Source organism: Patagioenas fasciata, chromosome 2 (assembly GCF_037038585.1).
Source record: "Patagioenas fasciata isolate bPatFas1 chromosome 2, bPatFas1.hap1, whole genome shotgun sequence".
Lineage (NCBI taxonomy): Eukaryota > Metazoa > Chordata > Aves > Columbiformes > Columbidae > Patagioenas > Patagioenas fasciata.
The window spans coordinates 101,751,565-101,772,774 of NC_092521.1; the positions used below are offsets into that span (position 1 = coordinate 101,751,565).

A 21,210-nucleotide genomic window follows, 5' to 3' on the forward strand; every position below is an offset into this window, starting at 1 on the left:
TTTTAAAGTCTTCTGTCTCCTCATCACTTTTACAATACTCCAACTAGTTTGAGTGAAATCACACCATCTCACTGCTTTCCCTAAGGCAGATGGATACAGATAATTTTAACATCTCTTTCTTTTTTACTTTTGGAGGGTGAGGCCAGCAAATTTTATACCAGACGACCAACATGCTGGAAAGTAAACATTTAAACAAATACTCTGTATGCCTCCTGCTCTAATTTTGTTCTGCAAATGAGTATTTCTTATGTTGATTTGAAACGTGGAGAATAATCATGCATGGCCATAAGAAGGCCACACATATAGGAAAACAAAAACTATCAGTTACACTGAGCTATTTTTGTCATATCTGGCCTTCTGGCTCTACTCAGACCACATCACTCTAGTTATGTGGGCAACTTACTACCATTTGCTCACCAACCCATGGCAGTGCTCTGTGACTTCTTCAAGGTTATCCACAGGACATGAGAATGAGCTTAAGGTAGCTTCAAATGACAATTAAAATGTACAACTTGCCAGACCAAAGACAACTTCTCTTTCTACTAAGCCCTTGTCTCCTCCTGCCTGTGCTTCCCCTCCCAGCAGATCTTTCAGAGCAGGAGGAAGCCTGCAGATATTTCCAAGATGTGTCCATGGATAAGCAAATATTTTCCTTTGATTTTGTCCAGCTCAGGAGCAGATCAAAGTAAATGGGGTTTTTTGTTTGTGTTTTTTTTCTCCCCCGCCCCCCAATAATTCTTTCTTCTGTATTTAGTTACTTCTGAAATGCTTTCCAAATGTTTTCTCTGGGTTTGGCCTACGATTTTGGTATGCTGCCTCCTAAAATTCTCCTCTAACACATGTTATTTGTCTTAAAATTGATAGCGTCTTTCTCTCTGGAAAAAACTTCGGTCAGAGGAATCATAAGAGGCTCTATTTCCAGAGCAAATCCATCCAGTTTTTAAGGAAAGAATTAGGTCTGCTACAGAATTGGGTTAGGGCACCCACAGAGGAAGCTGATCTACTAAATATGGAGGTGCCATTTTGCGTAGCACCTGTGCAGAGCCGAACTGCCATATGCTGCCGTCTATCCCTCCTTCACATCCTCTCTGGAGGAAATCAGCTCTGTGCACCTCATTCCACTGGCTCACTCTTCCCCAAAACTGCATGTACTTTACAGCTACCATTTAAATGCAGGCTAATGTCTTCTCACCCCACCTCATGGTGCTGAAATATGTATTCAGCGCTTTAGGCACCCTCAAAAGGAGCAGATGCACCACACATGTTGCATCTACTGATGCAACAGGGACAGAGGCTCCTCTGAAAGTCCGTGGCAGGCTGAGTTGCAGACACACAGTGGTTGATGGGGACAAGTGACAGTCTCTTGCTCCACATGTGACACTTTTTGTCTCCGATTCCTTGTGTCATGCGGGGTTGAGGAGGCAGAGGGAAGCCACAGTGTTGTTCCAATTCCCTTGCACTGCATCAAGGGAGCAGGGCAGAGAGGCAGTGGGAAAAGAGCTAAATTTATCTCTGCAAGGCCCAGCCTAAACCTATCCCTGTAACACGTTATAACAAAACAACAGCTTCACTACAGCCCTAAGAATACTATCCACTAATAATTTTTCAGGTATGCAGTGATGAAGCTGAAAAGGGAAAACTAAAGACAATCAATAGAGACTTCAAGGCTCTGCGATGACTGGTAAAGGGATCAGGAGCACAAGTAGTGTTCTCCTCTATCCCCATAGTTGCAGGGTACAACGAGAAAAGATACAGGAAGACCCATCAGATCAATACCTGGCTGTGGGACTAGTGTCACCAGCAGAATTTTGGGTTTCTTGATCATGGTTCAGCTTACATGGTACCTGGCCTGCTAGCAACAAATGGGATGCGCTTGTCTCTAAAGGCAAAAAGGATCCTGGGGCAGGAGTTAGCAGGACTTATTGGAGGGCTTTAAACTAGATTTGAAGGGGGAAGGAAAGCAGGTATGGCAGAGGGTGACATGTCAGCATCTGAGGTTAGTGCTAACAAGGCCCTTGGGTCTGCCATCACAGTGGAATCAATGGTTCAGCTGAAGTGCATCCATACCAATGCATGCAGCATGTGCAACAAACAGGAGGAGGTGGTAGCCCTTGTAAGGCAGAAAAACTACAATTTAATTGCCACCTCAGAAACATGGTAGGATGACTCTCATAACTGGAGTGCTGCAATGGATGGCTATAAACCCTTCAGAAGGGATAGGTGAGGATAGGTGGGGTAGCCATGTATGTTAGGGAGGGTTTTGATTGTCCAGAATTTGATGAGGGTGATTATAGGGTTGAGTGTCTATGGGTGAGAACCAAGGGGAAGGGCAACAAGGCAGATGTCCTGGTGGAGGTCTGTTACAGAGCACCCAACCAGGATGAAGAGGCAGATGAAATATTTTGCAGGCAGCTGGGAGAAGTCTCTCGATCTCTAGCCCTTGTTCTTATAGGGGACTTTGACCTACCAGATGTCTGCTGGAAATACAATACAGCAGAGAGGAAAAAGTCCAGGAGGTTCCTGCAGTGCATGGAACACAACTTCCTGACACAGCTGGTCAGTGAGCCTACCATGGAGGGAGCCCCACTGGATCTGTTGTTTGTGAATAGAGAAGGACTCATGGGCAATGTGTCGGTTGGAGGTTGCCTTGGGTATAGTAATCGTGAAATGATCGAGTTTACTATCTTTGGAGAAGTTAGAAGGGTAGTCAGCAGAACTGCCACTTTGGACTTCTGAAGGGCAGACTTGACCTGTTCAGAAGGTTGGTTGGCAGAATCAATTGGGAGGCAGTCCTGAAGGGCAAAAGAGTCCAGGAAGGCTGGTTGCTCTTCAAGAAGGTAACCTTAGAGGCACAGGAGCAGGCTGTCCCCGTGTGCTGGAAGGCGAACTCCACAAAGCTCCAAGGGACTTGCCATTCTCTCTCACACTTGTGCCTTCCACTCCACTCAAGAAAATAAAAAAAAAAGGATAGGAGTCAGGGGTCAGGTGTCATACTTATTTTTCCCCCCACAAAGCAGAGAGGCTGTACCTCCAGGGACGGGCAGGTACTGGAAGCAGCCAGAACCGTATCAGAGTCAGTAAGTGCAACTGCAAGGAAGAAAGCACCCAGTCTGACATACAAACATACATTTTATTAACGAGCTTTGTCTCATTTTCTGGTTAAAATGTTTAGTTTCCTTTAGGGCTATGGATTTAACAACCTCTACTGCTACCATGTTGTTTGTTTCAGAGACACTTTAAGGCATTTCAGAACATATAGTAAAAAATACGGGTGGGAAATAAAAACTGATAAGTGAAACTGCTTTTACATAATTACAGAAACCTAACCATAACTGTACTAATATCATACTTACTGCTGTGCTGTTGAGAACACACTGGTGTAGCAGAAATGTAACATGGGTGAGTAAGCAACATAAAAATGTTTTTAAAACCATCCTCAGATCCCTGGAAACCCACATGTTGTTTCCTGGCACTCCAACACTTACCAGTTGGCTCAGATAAAATTACAGAAGTGGCAGAGGGATACCTGTTTCATTATCACAGTCATTCATCATCTTTCATCTTCATTCTCACTGTATGAGAACAAAGCTACATACCACCACCAACACAGGGCAAAGCATCACACTCCCTCTTGCCTTTGCCTCTTCAGTCCAGCCCGAGGAGTTCCTGGCATAGGTGGCACAGCTTCAGCATGGAAGATGAAGGGAATACCTGGCCAAGAAGTCAGAGCACTGCCCCAGATGTTCAGAATTAGAGGTTTTCACTGCAGCAGGCAACTTCATTCCCACTCTCATGGCTCCAGCTCAAGGCCACTGTTATCCCACCTTACTGTCCTTCTAAAGGAAACAGTGGGCTCAGGTCTGTCCTTTTAAAGGATTGAAGGCACCAACCCCTGAACACCATCCCATTTTAATGGGACTCAGGGATGTGCCTGCTCCCAGCTTTGACTCAGCCTTGGCTTTCTAGTACTCTGGTTTCCAGAGAATGGAAACTCAGCTGTGCAGGCTGCAGAAAAGCTTTGGGTCACATTACAGAGCTCTTGAGTGGAGTAACCAGGGAGCAAGACAGGAGAGCAATAGAGAGCAGGGATTCACCTGTAGCGCACACATAAACCAAACCTGTGGCTTGGGAGTTCATTCAGAAACCTGAAATCAGGCACTTCTGAGCCTAGCTTGTAAGGATCTACATCTGTTTTTCAAACAGCCCTATGAATATGCAGCTGATGACTGTGAAGCTATGTAAGGTGGCTCTTTGAGACACCTGTTATCCCTGTGAATGGGTATGTGAATGCACAAAACTAATGGAAAAAACACTCATGCAGATGACAACAGAGGACAGAAAGTAATGCCAGATGTACAGATAAACAGCCTGCATGCTGCTGTGCTACTTTGACCTGGTACCATTTTAAGTCAAAATACCATTCTGTGCAATTTTATACTAACTTATTTTAAGTGAAAGTGGATCGTTATAATATGAATGTCCAGCTGTTCTGACAATGAATGGCTCACAGTCAGACCACCTCTACTAGCTTTCATAAATGTAAATAGGATAGAAAAAGCAGCAGCTAATACAACACAATTCATTGGAAGTTTCAAGGAATCTCATAATGGACAATCATGACAGATCCTGCTTTCAGGGCAGTTTGCTTCTAAATGCAAACGTATTTTCATTTAGATTCTGAAAATAAAAGGTCTGATTTCAATTATACCTTTCTATGCTATTTAATATAACTGCAGCTGTGTCTCTTGTTTCATTATTTTGCACTGAAATCTCCAGTGATGCAAAGAATAACTTAAAAATTGTAGAGCAGGATCTTTCTGTGATACAATTACTTTTTAATAATGTTCCACTTTTGAGAATGCCAAGAGTGGTATAAACTGACATACTCCAGTGGATTCTGGAGATTCATGGAAAAAGATAATTAAGAAAATATTGCTCTCTGCCAGGATTGCAAATTATTTCTGTGAAATCCTCAGAGATCTGTATTCTGTCTCCTCAACAGTTCTGCCTGCAACTGAGGCAGGTTGAGCTAAGGAAGGTACACAGGCAATAACTAGGTTATTGAGAAGGAAAGCACTGTCAAAATGCTGTTAAGTAGGTCATTATGGCCCTCATGTAGCTCTTGTGACAAAGTTCAAGGCAAGGACTAGAGCCTAAGATGCCAGGACCCTGCAGAGATCTCTGAAGTGATGGTAGCAAAGTGTACTGGAAGGAAAGATCAAATCTATCCTGTCTAAGCTACTGCCAACACCATGAAGGCCAGGACAGTGGTAATTGGCTTTTCTTTCTTTCTTCCAGGGAGATGGAATGAGAGTTTAAACAGGTATTAATCTGCACAGCTCACCACTGCACAAGCCACCATTGAGCCTACTCTTTATCTCACTCCTGATGCTTGTTAGCATTCTACAATGAAGAGTACCCTTAGCTTACAGTCATAATTGGTTAATTTACCCACACTTCCAGGGGTAAAAGAACAACAAACAGACACTGTCCTTTTTGCAAGGATATTAAAGCATAAATAATCAGAACTGATGCCAAGGAAGCAGAAAGTGGGTGGAAGAAAATCATGTCACCAACTCTCTTTGATCTTTAGATGGTGCTTGAAAAATCTTCTCAATCTTAAGGAGGCAAGAAAAGCCCAGGGAAATGTTGACTCCAGAGGCTTCAGGAAAGAATCAGGCTATTGCCATTATACATGACAAATCCTCATCAGACTTTGTTTTTTACACTGATACATGGATACAACGATGTGCGACCCCTATAACTTTTTTGTTGTTGTTGTTATAAGTAGCTCAATTAATCCAGTTCATTAAAACATACTGAAGTACAAGCCTTCAATCATACACTGGTCTTCTCTCACTTAAGCTGAAGGTAGATCCCTTCATTTGTGGAATAAATTAATTCTAGACAATCTTAAAAAAAGAGGAAAAGGAAAAAATCCAGCATTTAGAATTGCAATAGGTTGTTGCATAAGGCAACATGTTTTATATGAAAGAGAAAAGCATATTTCTGAGAAGCATGCACATACACATGTGCAGCATTTGAACAGGTGTTATTTGTCACAGTCTAACCACAGACACTATCAGAGCTTACAGAGAAACACAACAGCTATTAAAAATGATTCACCACACTTATTAACATGACGAAGAATACAAACTGTGAGCTAGTAATTAGAATGTATAAGATTTGATAAATAAAAGGTTTTTAAATGTTCTATAAGGACCCACTCTTGAAATCCCCTACTTATATTAGTCCATCAGCTTCAGGACACTGAAGGATTCGGTAGGATTGTGTGAGTAAGAATTACTCATAAAGGCTAGAGTCTGACAGGATTAGGCACTGAATGTAAAAATCTTTTCACAATTTTTTATTTTAAAGTTGGGAAAGAAATAAAATAAGTTTTACTCTTGCTCTTTACTCTAGACCACAGTACAACTACAAAGAAATACAAAACCAGAGATCTAGGCCCGAGATGTGCTCTCGTTTATACCAAGGTAGATCTGGACAGGCTCCTTTGATTTACCTCAGCAGAGCCAAGAAGAACATTTCCCTGCCACCTAGCCTGGAATTGCTCCCATTGCAGAGCCCCTAACAGTGGTCTGCAGAGCTAACTCAACTCCTCCTGCAGCCAGAGGAAGCCTTGACAGCTTGAGGCCTCATAAAACCACCAGGAGAGGCTGAACTCAGAATAAGGGGTTTAGGGAAATACTAAATTTAATACTAACCGGAGAAATAGTTTAGTGACATTTACATTGAAGAATATACACACAAAACGGGAGATTTGCCATCTACAATTATCAAATGTTGCGACTCTTAAAAGCGTGGAGGATATGGCACTTCTACTCTCTGTGGATAAAGAAAAGGTTGTGCACACAGTGAATTTCTAGGCCTCAAAGGACCCAACCTTTTGTTTCTAAATCAGTAGGTATAAAATGGAGCCTTATACCTGCTTCAAGACTACTTCAACTTGTCAGGAAAAGACTTAAAATTTCTCTTAAAATTTTCACAACCCTGATGAGCTTCCCTTACCCATATATATTTCCAAAGGTTTTCACAGGTTTTAGAGTCATACACAGAAACAACTTCCTGAAACAACTTTGATGACTTTACAGGCATCTGATAACATTAAAAACTACAGCCCAAAGGCAAACCTGAATAAATGACCTTGAAAAACATGAGATATGAGAACACAGCAGGAAAGCTATTCTAGGTACAGAACTTATAGCAAACCTACTGTATCTAAATGAGAACTGGGATGACTGGAGTTGTTCCTGCCATCTTCTAGGCTGAAGAACAGAGACATCCCTAAGGCACTGAGGTACCACGACTTTCCCTTAATCAATGAATACAAGTTCAGCTGGATGATAAGCTGTAAAAGATACATAAAACTTAGCCAGGAACTAAGACTCAATATATTAACGTAAATACTGCCACAGGAACTATTTCTAGGATTAAACATAACAGGGTCAAGATTTCACTGTGTGCTTCTGGATATTGAAAAGATATAATATAAACTATATCATTCAAAGTACGTATACCCATACACATCAGTAGAAATCAGAAACAAACCTCTTGCAGCTTTGCTGATCGCTTAGGTCTGGCAGGTAAGACTGGCTGTTATTCTGAGCATGGGGGTAAGCTCAGAACTAGGTCAGTGTGTGTTATTGTAAACAAATTTAACAGCTCAGCTGAACAACAGTGTCTTCCGGCCTGAAAAGATGGCAAGAGATCCAGTAACAGTATCAAAGTGGTACAAGCCTGTCTGTGGAGACAAACAGCAACTTTCTGCCATCAAAATATAACTGCAAATTCAATACAAGAAAAAAAAAAATAAAAAAGGTGAAAGGAAGCATAAAGTAAGGAAAGATGGTATCAATCTTGATGGTCTGTCATAACCTTCATTAACTTGAAGAATGTTAGAGAGTGATCTCCAAAAGCAATAAATTCTGACATCAGAATTAAAAACCGAAATTCCACGTAGTATGAAATATCTGATTTTAAAAGTATCTCCTCAACTCAATAACATTATCAAAGGCAGTTTGTGAGGAAAGATAAATCATTCTTCAGAGTCAAGTAAAAATTTCACCCTGGTAGGTCAGAATAAAGTAGAATCCTAACCCATACAGACTTTAGCCTTGGAATAATATTTGAAAAGCTCTAAACTAAAGAGACTTGGGTTTCACTCAGAGTTTTGTTGAATTAATTTATTTCGTGATTGCAGACTCTCCACAGAGGCTCTGGTTTCCTGGTTTTACCAGCTGAAAAAAACTGTACTGATAATCTGAAGGAAAACAACTGTTTCTTCTGCTGCCCTTCACAATCTATTCAGCAGAGTACCTAGGATTCTTGCACTTCACTCTGAGAAGTTCAAAACCCCTTATTTTCCCTCAAGCTCAGTCTATCCTTTATCCTATTATTTTGGCTGTTCAATGACTTCCAGTGATGACAATGCACTTTCTCTAGCAATTGTTTCTATCTTATTTCCAACGCAGACATTCCTCTTTTTAAAAATATACTCTCCTCCCCCCCACGAATATTTTTTCCATGCATTGAAAAATCCATCCATCCATCAGTGTGATAACCAACTTCAGACAGTGAGCTTGGCTCCTGGCTGACAGTACTTCACTCCACCCATGCAAGTAACATAACCTCAACTCATTAACGGGAATTATATATTGTTTCCTTCATTAGTCTACCTCACTTGTGTGGTTAAACTAGCACATTCCTATTGTTGCTGATGCTGAATCTGGTGTTCTTATACTGTTACTCACTCATTCAGTGTCACTTCAGCTGTAACCAAATTTTGAGTTTAACTGTGAATGAAATACTTCCAGCTCAGGCCAGTAACAGCCCAGTAATCCCAAACCCACCTGAAACAGCAATGGTATAAGGCACAGAAATCAGTGCTCAGGATCCACATGCTGCTGAGCTCCATGGCAAGGGAGGAACTGAGGGGGAGGAGGCAATGAAAGGAAGAGGCTGTAAAATGATACAAATTTTCACACCTTCAAAGTCACTATAGTAAGCATATCTGCCTTAAGAGATACCTGTTTTCAGTTGAACAAGTAACCAAGCAGTATTTTCCTTGATTCGAAGTTGGTTTGATGTGACAAAGATTTAAAAGCAATAGCTTAGGTCCCATTCTAACTGGAGAAATTAAAAAGTGGGTAGAAATGACAAAATCTCAAAGTCTCAGAAATGAGCTAGACATTAACAAGTTAGGTATGTTTTTCAGGGATACAAGGCTTGGCAAAAAAAAAATTATTCTCACAGCTGTACCAAGTTCCTGGAGGACAGTTTACCCTAAATTATTTTTCCTCCCCCTTTTTCCTTCATCCATCTAGTCTCTCCTTAAATATTTTAAAGTTACTGATGTTTTGCAATTCAGACAGTGCAGTAAAAAGGCATAAAATGATGACACATGTAAGGAATTTGCTTTGCAATCAACACATGATGCCTGCTTTACAGTATACCTGAGAAACCTCATTATCAGTTCGTTCCAATAATGTAGATTAGAAACTATTTTTAAAAAATAATAATTAAAAAAAAAAATCACAGGATGGCAAGAGATATACACATTACAGAATGGCTCTTCTCAGAAAATAAACACATTTATCATTCCTCTCCAAAGTTCCCAGGGGACCATGCTCAAATTCCAGGTGTACCAAGCAAAGTTTGGTGGATTTGGCAGTGTTAGGTTAACAGTGGGACTCCATGATCTTATGGGTCCTTTCCAACCTAAATGATTCTATGATTCTGTTAAGTGTTGTCACCCCTTTCCACCTGGGGAGTGATATTCAGACAGAAAAGGGTATCAGCAGCACATCCACAGCTGTTCCTCTGAGGCTCCTGTTCACTCAAGGGTGAGCAGTGAGCATCCTGGCTCAAGAGAACCCTGCACACAGTCAGTGCTGGATCTTGCCTGTAATTCCCAGCCCAGTTGATATCAGTCTATTTATTCTCCTAATTGAGACAAATGGTTCTAACGCAATTGCCAAAAAAATCCCCACACCATTGATATTTACAAAGTGCTTCTTGTTGATACCACCTCAGTCTAAACACTTTGTTTCTTCAAGAAACACGAAGCTCTGAAAAAGATAATAATCTCCATAATCACCAGCATGTGCAATTCTTCACCTTTTGAAACAACACTGAAAGGATATGTTTTTAATGCCTTGGTTTTGCCTCAGTTGCTGTAATATCCCTAAAATCCTGAGTAAAACATTTTTCCTTTCAAACGCTCATGTTTTTTTCCCATTTGCCTGATACTGATTTACCTCCTGCCAGTTGTACAGAATTTTAACATGCATTAGTTGGATCCCTTTCCACAAACTTCACCAATACTACCAAGAGAGCTGAGAAAACAAGACACTAGTTAACCAAGTAGCACAGAGGATGGAGAACAGTTATTTGTGTAGATATCCTGCAAAAATAGTGGCTTTATGTTTATTTTTACCAATAGCTGGCATCACAGTTAACAGTCTTAATTATCCTTATTTTTAATGTGGTTATTTAGAATCCTGAAAGAAAATGAGAAAGCGGTCATTTGGGACCTTTTCTACTCAGGAGTTGGAACATGTTAAAGTGACTCAATTCAATTATAGTAATTTAAACTCTTCCTTTAGTTTTCTGTAATCAGAAAAAACATCACAAACCTATGGTTTGCTTTAAAGTTTTAGATTTTATCATCAAATGGTTGTGAAATGGCAAATTTGTTGGTAAAACTTGAAAGACTATCATAAATGTCAGTACATGTTGTTATAAGAAGCTAGGAGAGTGTATACTGCTCATCTTTTTCTAGGGTGAAAAAACATGAAGAGCTTTTAAATATTTAATAAGAAGAATAATGCTCCAGAAATTATTCTTCAGTGGAATATATGCAACTAAGGTTAGTGGAAGAACTAAAAATTTTAAAATGTAAAGCACATCAGGTTTTAGTAAAACATCACAGATGATTTCTGAGTTGGTAAGGGCAGAAGGACAACATTAAGAAAGCAAAGGGACTTTGGCCTCTCTCTCGTCTTGAGTAACATGGGGAGTGTCCACCCATTCTGCTGGGAAAGTCAAGAGAAAGCCACTATGACCAGCACCGGAGTCTTCAAAAACATGATTTTTTAATTCTGCTCACCATTTAACCACATTGCACAGAATCTTAATTCACTTGGTATCCTAGTCCTGTTGAAAAAGAAAAAAAGGGAGGAACACGGAAAAGTTCTTCCACAGGTGAGACACTACACAAGAGGAACAGAAGCAACAGACTCTGATTTTCCATTTAGCTAAACTGCCCCCTGAAATGGGATGTAGGTTCAGCTGCGATGCAGAACAAGAATACAAATTATAACACATCAGAAAAGCAGTACAAAGTAATTTGAAGTTGTCAGGTTTAATTAATAGGCCTTTAAAAATGCCTGACTGATGCAAATGAAGCATTAACGTCCACTGATCATAAAAGGTGTCATAATCAATCTGATGAAGACATTAAGCAGGGAAACATGCAAGTCATATAACTCAAAACTGATATCTTAAGCAAAATAAGCTACTCAGTGCAATGCAAGGCCCACCAAATATTTCAAGAGGTACCTGGCCAGAGCTGATATGGCTTCTTCATTTTTTTAGTAGAGCTAACAAAAACTTGAAAAGGAACAATCTTTATCCTTTATATACATGTGACAATGTTTTTGAACTCTCTACTGAGACTCATCTGTATCACAGATTTAAAACTCTGGTCCCTGACTGTCTATGTAATTTTTAAAATAGGAGAAAGGCTCCTCAATCACTTAGACCTTTAGAAAATATTTAAGAGTTTTCACTACCTCCAGTTTTCTGTTTCCCGAGCATTTTTTTAATCACCCATTCAGTCTTAAAATGCTGCCTCTCTGTTTCTGCCCTGCAAACAATCTGAGCACATAGTGATCACATCCAGTTCAGTCTTTCTCCCAGTTGCTCAAAATAAACAAATAGCTGTCTACATGCAAGTTCACAAGCTAAATGCTATTCTGAGTATTCAGAAGACAGTACTCTGCAATAACTCACCATCGGGGTACTCTTGTCCTGTACCAACAGTGCCCGTGCACAATGTTAGCACAGGTTAGCTACAGCACTGCTAGTTCCCACAAGCTTTTCTGGCTCTAGCTTCTCCAATTAGACAGGTCTCATGCTACAAAAGTAGGAGGGTTTCCACGTTGTATAAAAATCCATTCAGGATCGGCTTGATTTCTGATCCTGTCTGATTGCAGATAGTACTGGCTTCAGTGCAAGGCACAATCTAATTACCTGGGAGCAATTTCTTAGACTGAAATTGTAGTCAGGCATTTAAAAGGATTTCTCCTAGAATCAAGTACAAGAGCAACAAAGAAAAGGGGAAGATGAGAAACATCCAAAGACCACCGCAATCCTGTCTAAGCATCCTGTTCAGCAAAGAAGCACAACTTCAACTCTCCTCTCATCTGTTTTATCAACAGGGAGGTGCTAAAAAAATAACTCATACCTTTTAGGGCTTCAAAACCAAAGCCACAGCCACATAAACAAAGCAGAGCTTTATTAATGGGGACACCACCGATAGATCCAGGCACCACAAGAGTGATTCATACACAGGTCTATATCACATTTAAAAGCTGAACCAAAACATTCCTTTGTGTGCTGTTTTAAAACGATTCCGTAATTAAGCCAAAAGAGATGACAGACATTTACTGACAGTTAATGCAGTGCTCCCACAATGTATTATTAGGCACAAGACCAGAGGCGTAAGGCCAAGTGCTGTTAATCTCCTGCGAGTGCAGTAGTCTCTCAGATAAGTACTGCCTGAAAGTATCTGGTGATATTGCTACTATTTTTTAAAAGGCGTAAGCCTTCAGTTTTCACAGAAACTAATACACTGATTAACCCACCAAAATAAAAGTGTCATGGAAAAAAATGGAGACAATTCACCTAGTTTTAAACCCCATTTCCCCACATAAGGATTGATGTATTAAAAAGGACTACTTTCCTTTGCCTTATCTCATGTTTTACTTTAGCAGCATCAAATCTGATCTTTCGTGCTTGGCTAGAAACCTTTCCAAAACAAGTGGGAATGTCCACCAGCTTTTACCCAAAGAAGTGCTGAATATTCAGTCATAGTTTTACTTCCAAATGCTCTGCATGTTTGTTTTAGGGAAGCCTTAAGAAGAGCAAATAAAAGAGGCTGGAAATCCTCTGAGCCATGCTGTCTTCTTTCTCTGAAGGTCAGCCTTAAGTCATTTCAGAAAGATGGAAATAGCCAAGAGTGGATAAGCAGGCTGTAAAGGCACCTTTCTTTCTGAAATAACTTTGGTGCTGCAGGCTGTACCAGCAACATGCTCTCAGGCAGAGATTTTGTTACTTTTATAAACCGAGCCAATTTCCCCCCTGGGAGAAAGATGTGATAAGAAGTTCCTGCAAAAGTAACTCTGGCACAAGCACTACACAGAAAGGAGAGCTCTCCTCTTCCGAAAGACTCCACTAGAAGTTATCAGGGTCGCCAAGGGTCTTAGGGACAAGAATCTTCTTCGTTGGGAAAAATCTTAACCCCTGTTTTCAGTGCCAGTGCTGAAGCCAGTAAACCATATAGCATGGCTCTGAATCAAGACAGACCCTTCATATTCTTTCACAATTTATGGTCTGATCTTACTGAGAATATGCACTCAAATTGTTAGTAACGCATTTAGCAAACATTAACTATGACTGACACACATATTCAGAGCAAATTTTGCTTAGGATCCAAACAAATTCATAATCATGTCAGCTATAAATACTATCTAGTAGGTTTGGCGACCCGACTAAAGACTTAATTTTGTGTAAACCTTGGAAAAGACCCGAGAACGCAGCATGAGCTGTGTGGAAACAAAAACTACAGGATGGTGTGGCACACCATAGTCATTTCAGTGACAGCTCAATGCACCCCGTTTCTGTGACAGAAATGAAACGCCACCCCAAAAAAAAAGACAAGCAAGCAAGCAAAAAAGTACTCTCAGGCAGTTCAGGTAGGCGCACACGCTGCGCCCCCTCTACCGCTTCGAGCGCCGCCGACCCCCGCTGCCAGCGCCAGACCCGTTACCTGCGGCTGCCGGTCGGAAGGTGCGGGAGGGCGGCCGGCCGGGGTGGCTCGGCAGCGGCCACCGCGCAGCCCAGGGATGACTCCCGCCCGTGGGCAGCGCCGCTGGGGCCAGGGGAAGGCGAGCAGCGAGGTCCCGCCGTTCCTCGCCCCGGCGGGAGGAAAAGCGAGGGACGGGACGGGGTGGCCGCGCTTCGCCCCGGCTCTCGCTGCGCCCCTCTGCCCGTGCACGGCTCGGGGCGGGGAGGGGACGCGGGAAGTTGGCGGGCGCTGCCGCCTGCAAGCGGCAAAGTTGCCGCCACCCCGAGCCGGGCGGGCGGCACAGGCGCAGCCCCCTTGCCCACCGACCCCGCGGCCTCTTCTCACCTCAGGCACTGCCTCCTCCCCGCTGGGACCGGCTGCTCCCCGTTCCATCGCGGCGCTGCGCCCCGCTCCTGCCTCCCCAACTCGACCCGGCTCTCTCCGGATCGGCGCGGCTCCGCTGCAGCACCCAGTGCCGGCCGCGGAGCGCCCCCTGCCGCCGGGGCCAGGGGGCTGAGGGCGGCCCTGCCCGCCGGGGTGCCGGTACCGCCCGGAGGCAGCTCCTCGCCCGGGGCGAGCTCCCTGCTCGCCGGGCTAGGAGAGCGGTAGGGGGTGTGGGGGCAGCGCTGACCCCGACACGCCCCGCTGAGGGGATGCAGCAGGGTATCATGCTTGTCGGGGTACGCCCCGCTGCTCAGCAGCGAGGAGGTAACGACACTGATATCATTGTTAATATATTTACATCCCACTTCCCCCTCCTCGGGGCAACGCGCACCCTGGCGTCTCGGGACTAGGAGGTCCCACCCGCAAGCAGCTGTCGCGAGTTGCCCAAAAACTAAGCCCGAGCCTTAATTTAACGCCCTTTCAAAAAGTGAACGCGCTCTCTCGGTTGATGTCGTATCGTGCTGTCTCAGGTAAGTTTACCCGTTCAGACTCCTTTCGTTGGCTGGGTGCAGCAGAAGCAGCCTGGCTGCAGCATGTTAGTGCTGCCACAGAGCCCACACTGCGTGTGACATGCTCCTTACGGCTGAGGAGAGCTGTTTGCCGAGTTTCTGCCTAACCCGGGTGCAGCTGCTGCCTGACCGGATCCAGGGGGCCCGACTGGGAAGCACATTTTAAAGTAACGCCCAGCGACCCAGCCACGCCGCTGCCTTTGCGAGGTGAGGATGTTGCATGGACCCTGTTCCAGTGGGGTTTGTGTGTGCCGGGACCTGCCGGGATCCCTTGGTAGGCAAAGCGAGGATCGAGACGTTAACAGATGTTCAGGCACAGCCATTTCCCTGCCTGATGTCACCCGTCTGGGAACAGGGTCTGGGGAAAATCTGAAGCCTTTTGATTCTAGTGCGTGTTCAGGGTCTGCCCGACGTACACCACTGGAGGATGCCGCTCTACCACACAAACAGAAAGCGTCACACTTTTATGGTTTTAACCCCCCTTGCCCCCCACTGTGCCCCCCATAATACATCAAGTTGCAACTTATTTGCAAGGATTGAAATACATTTCCTGAGATTCCTCCTTTATCTCTTGCCAGTTTCTTAAAAATCTGGCTTCAGATTTTTGTCAGCCTTTATGTATTTTCATTTATTTACCGTGTATTCTGGCATACACTCAAATTTCTTTTAGTATTTAATTCCCCCACCTTGGGAAAACTTTCGGCTAGTTCTGACGTCTGTCATGATTTTTGCCTCTTAAGACTGAAGCAAAGATTATGTATGTATTAATTAGCGTCTTTTCTCAGTTAGTGGATCAGCTGCAAGAATGTCAGGTCAAATTATAAAGACTGCCAATCCCAGGCAACCACTTGTCTCTGCAAGAAGCCAACACTACCTGTGTCAAAGAAAACAGCAAACCTTATCTGGAGTGACCAGCTATGAGGATAATCACTTACAGAAGCCTGGCAAAAGAAGCCAGTGGGTTGCAGGTCTGCTGCAAGATGTTCTCTATCCCCATATTTTTGTTTTGTTGGTACTATCTGTAAATATAGATGAGGTTGTTATGGTATGTACATCTGCGTTTCATGCTTTTACTGATTATTGTTTACAATCACTGCAAAATCTGTCAAGTTTCAAGCAACATTTCATTGCTCTTGAACTAGTTGATTTTTAGGGTAACGTTGACGAAGTAAATGTTGATCAAAACATATTGCCTTCTAATTTCATTTCCTATTCTCTTGTTCTTGCATTATGAAAAGACAAACAAACAGGAGCACCCATTCAACCTTGCTTATGTCCTTCTTAACTCTGTATTGACACTGCTTCTTGCATGCTTTCCATTAATCACACTCCTCAGCTCTCCCACTGAAAGCTGCAGAAGTGAGACAGACATGGCGATATCTGACCATGTTTTTAGAAAGACTAAAGAACCATTTGAAACCACTTACCTTTCTCATAAAGCAAGATCTTTTTATTGAAAGCAGATGTAGTCTGAAACATATTTCCACTGGCATGAGATTTTTACACATTTACTTTTCTGCGCCTTTTCTTTTGTTTATTTACCCTTTTAGCTTCACCTGTTTACAGCTTGCATTTTATCAAAATGTTCTACATTAAAAACTACCAGAATATACCTTTCCTATTTATTTTTTTCACTCTAACTCCTAACCAGTAATTTGACAAGGCTATGGACATTAGGAGCCCATCACATATTGATGTGGTACTATTAACCTCAGAGGTTACTTTTTGGCTTGCACTGAGTGAAGCTCTACTGTGCCTGGTTAGCTGAATTGAATAGAATAGTGAGCATGACCGCACAGGTGTAATTCCATCTTGACAGTGAAGTTCAACAGCAGAATGCTGTTTATGGTGTCCAGGACACCCTCAAAAATAATGCAATTCCACTTCTTCAAACAGTTGGAGAAAACGTTCCATGGAGCAGTTAACTGATTTGGACAGGATCCTATGAGCCAGCAGTGTGCCCAGGTGGCCAAGAAGGCCAATAAGCATCCTGGCTTGTATCAGAACTGGTGTGGCCAGCAGGACTAGGGAAGAGATCGTCCCTCTGAACTCCACAGTGATGGGGCCCCACCTTGAATTCTGTGTTCAGTTTTGGTCTTCTCATCACAGTAAAGACATTGAGGTGCTGGAAACAGTTCAGAGAAGGGCAACGAAGCTGGTGAAGGGTCTGGAGCACAAGTCTGATAAGGAGCAGCTGAGGGAACTGGGGCTGTTTAGCCTGGAGAAAAGGAGGCTGAGGGGAGACCTGATTGCTGTCTGCAACTACCTGAAAGGAGGTTGTAACATGGAGGGCGTTGGTCTCTTCTCCCAGGCAACAATTGATAGGATGAGAGGAAATGGCCTCAAGTTGCACAAGAGAAGGTTTAGATTGGGTATTAGGAAAAATTTCTTGATGGAAAGGGTTGTCAGTCATTGGAAAAGGCTACCCAGGCACATGGTGGAGTCACCATCCCTGGAGGTGTTTAAAAGACATGTAGATGGGCTTCTTTGGGACATGGTTTAGAGGTGAAATTGGCAGTGTTAGGTTAATAGTTGGGCTCCGTGATCTTGAAGGTCTTTTCCAACTAAATTGATTCTGTGATTTCATTATTTTATATTTGTACATTCTTGGCAGAACTGATGTTGAAAGTTGGGTTTCCAGCTTCAGCCTTCTCCACACAGTGATATTGCCTTTCTGCTGCTTTGTGCTTGTGTTCCTTGTAGGCCATCTCATGTGTGCCATTCTCTACTTCATGCAGCACCCACAGTAAGGCTAGAGACCCCCTTCCAATTCTTCTGAAGACCATAGAAGCAAAACTGGGCCACAAAAGGTAAAATGGCAGCTTTGTTTCATGCCCGTGCCTGTAGAAGAGTGGGATAACTACTGTTCCTTATTGCTCTTGTTCCCAGGCTTGCCTGGTGTAAACGGAATCAAGTTTTGTTTACAGTCAAGGTTTCCTGCTGCAATTAAAAAGACATTTCTATGGTTTTCTGCAAGGAGCACTCTTTACATGGGAGTGTGGGTGCAGCCTCATCCCTCTTCCAGTTTAAAAATGCCAGCTTCTAGCTGGATCTGGTCCTCCTCCAAATGAAATTACCACCCCAAGTCCCAGTTATGTCAAAGGGAATATGATTAAATGCCTTGCAGGTGTGTTTACCCGTTTCTTCCTGATCCATCCCACTAGTGTTGCCATAGTTTCTGTTCCACAGATGGCAGTTACAATGGCAGCGACAGGGCAAACAGAAGTCAGGGCACATACCAGTTTAACTTGTTCAATTAGTTTAAGATTTCTTAAATATGTTCTAATTTTTTAAAAGAGTAATAAACTTAAAAGCACTTACACTTTAGATGCTTTCAGTGCTTTCTGAAAGGTACTTTCATAAAGCAAAAAAAGCAACTAAAGTGCAATACTTTAAGCTCTTTTATCCAAAAGCTGAGGAAAGCTGGACTGTTATCTTAGAGCTGTGGCCCTTAACATTGCTTTTTGTGTATTTATTTGTATTATTTTATAATCTCAGTTGTTACTACTGCCATGATGAATGTTGTTCAGGATTTGTGCCATCTAATCCAGAAGAGATTTTACAGGTGAGTAAAATGTCTCAGCTTGGTGTCAAAAAGCACTCTTCGAATCTATTCATCTTCTTGGGACTCCGTTGGGATAAGTAGTACTAGGGATTAGGGTTTATGTATGTATTGGTACATGTGTTTCACAGAAACTGAGCTGCCACTTTACTGACGACCAAAGAAACAGAACATGGCTGTAGGCAGTAAGAACCTGTACTAAAGTTGTAATTTTGTAGTTTCACCCTGGTTTCTCAGTCAGCCATGTTGTTTTAGCTTCAAACTGCGTTATAAAAGAGTTGTCTTCATCTGCCTGGAAGGGACCGAGTGGTGAACTGGAAGCCTTTGCAGGGAACGTGCATAGAGACTGTGGCATCAGGCAGAAGCTGGTTTATGTGTTATTCTCATGTAAAAAGAGGAATCACAAAAAGGGACTGAAGGTGATGGTGACCATGAATTTTGGGCACCTAGGGTGTGTGTAGACCGTGGAGATGGGTATAGAAACTCGCTGCTTAGAATTGGTGGCAGGGATAAAAGGAAACCCCTGGAAGCCTGACTCCCCATCCTCAGCTCTTATAGCAGACAGAAATCCCAGAGATGGGTAAGTGAATGTGTCTGTGAAGACTGTGTTGAAATCTATTATTGTGATATTTTTGATTGATTGTCACAAGGTATTGGTGAGTCTGCTTTTGAAAGGAGAGAGAGGCAGATAGCAAAATTTTGATACCTGTCAAGGAGATAATTATTTTTGTAACTGTAGGGAGCAAAAAGGATGGGGGAAAAACAAGAAAGGGAAATGAAGCATTGCTTGCTTCAGGTAAGAGTGATTTTTCAAACAGGAAAATAATTAAGCTGAACTTCTATTTATGTGACTGCAACCAATTCCATTCAGGGCAGCTGATGCGAACAAAGTTCTCAAAGTTAAGAAATTATACTGCAGATAGCAATGCAGTGTGGAAGGATAATATAATTTTATCAATGGCAGCAAGTGGAGAAAATACGGTATTTTTCCCCTCAAATTATTTGTGAGTAAAGTGGCCATGTGCATGTGCAAAATAATGATTATCTATTATAACAGTGGCTCTGTGTGTATATTATATAAATAGAACATTTTATGTGTATTAATGTTCTTTCATATAAGAAAGAGAGCTTAGAGTTTTCTGGAAACTATATATAGAAATTATATAACCTGCTGCAAGCAGGTTGTACTTTTTATATTAAAACAAATTTTTCAAATTATTTCAGGCAAAATTACCAGGTTAGAAAATCACAAGAGTTAAATAAACAAAGGAAATTAAGGAAGTCACAGAAGACATCATAGAGCTACTGTGGTGATGGCTTATAAACACTCCCTTATCCTTTTGGTGAAGAAATAATATTGTTCTGAGTTACAGCTCTGGTATTTCATTTTTATTAGGCATCAGGTTATGTTACTGCAACTTAGCAGAGAGTCACAGCAATGAATTCGGGTCTCTATAATCTCTTGTATCCAATTGCAGGAGCACAGTTGTAAGAAACAGCATACAGACCTCCTTCCAATTAAAGCTAAACTCAGTTTTAAGGAAGTATATGTATATCTACCTTGAAACAGAAACCTCATTAAACTCATTATGTATGAAGGTGTTTATCTCCAGAGTCACAGGGTGCTGGAGGGGAAAGTAACTCTGCCAAGCAAGAAACTGTGAGCTGCTCAGTTCTTCGATTTGAAAAAGAGACCCAGGTATACATATTAAAAGCATCTATCAAAACAGGAACCTTATGAGAACAGGTATAGTTAGATTTCAAGTACTTTTTCCAGAGCAGATGCAAACTTACACTGTAATCTCTCCCTGTGTGGAGATCTGACCAAGCCACCAAAGCCGGGTGGCTGACGGTGTACTGCAATACTGTCGTGATTGTAGACCACTCCACATCTTCAAAAATTACTTTTCTGCAAAGGATTTGGATGTAAAAATCAACATATGTCCACCTCTGTGCTGGTATAACAAATCCCAGCAGCCAAGCTCAGGCTGAAAAAATATTTTGCTAGTGTTAGGATTTGCCCACTCAGAATACCAAAACAGTAAACATCCTATAAATGGGAAGAAATACAGAGCCTAAACTGTAAGCAATTTCAAAATTAAGTTTTGTGTCTCAAAGCAAACATATGCACCCAAGGCTCTGAGATGAAACCATGCTTACTGAATAAAGACACGGTCAAGCAGCCAAGCAAATAGAATAAGAATCTGGCAGTGTTAAGCTTGATCCTGTCCTGGTTTGGGCAAAATTTCAACCTTGAGAGTTAATGCTTCTTAAATACAATTCATTGTGTAAATTCAGCATCACACATAAAAGTATTATATTTGCTGCATTACAGGCTTTGTGGTCTGAAGGGTTCTTCTAAGCCATTTGGCTGAAAATCAAGGACAACAAGAGAAGAATGATCTGGATGATCTCTGTGGGGTTTAGCTACCCTGTGGTTCTCAGAAAAAAATTAATCCAAATTAACTAGTTTCAGATTTTTTAAATGGACCATTAAACCAAGCTAAGCTTCTGTGTTGACTCTCTCATTCAGAACTAAGGTTTTCTCAGTAGATTGTAGTTCATTTTGAAAAAAATCCAAAGTACATCTCCTTTAATTCTGAATG

At 42.1% G+C, this 21,210-nt stretch overlaps 1 protein-coding gene across 5 annotated transcripts in view; it reads right to left on the minus strand.

Moving 5' to 3' along the window:
- The window catches only part of KCNG2 (potassium voltage-gated channel modifier subfamily G member 2), a 62,168-nt gene extending 47,030 nt beyond the window's left edge, over positions 1–15,138 (minus strand). Inside the window, exon 1 of one of the 5 annotated variants that reach the window (XM_071804643.1) lies at positions 15,014–15,138. The gene's annotated coding sequence lies outside the window, so the exon portion shown is untranslated. Of the gene's footprint in view, positions 1–14,071; positions 14,322–14,434; positions 14,605–15,013 lie in introns of those variants that run through there. The other 4 variants (XM_071804641.1, XM_065831587.2, XM_065831588.2 and 1 more) reach the window with 4 other exon arrangements.
- Positions 15,139–21,210: the final 6,072 nt, after the last annotated feature.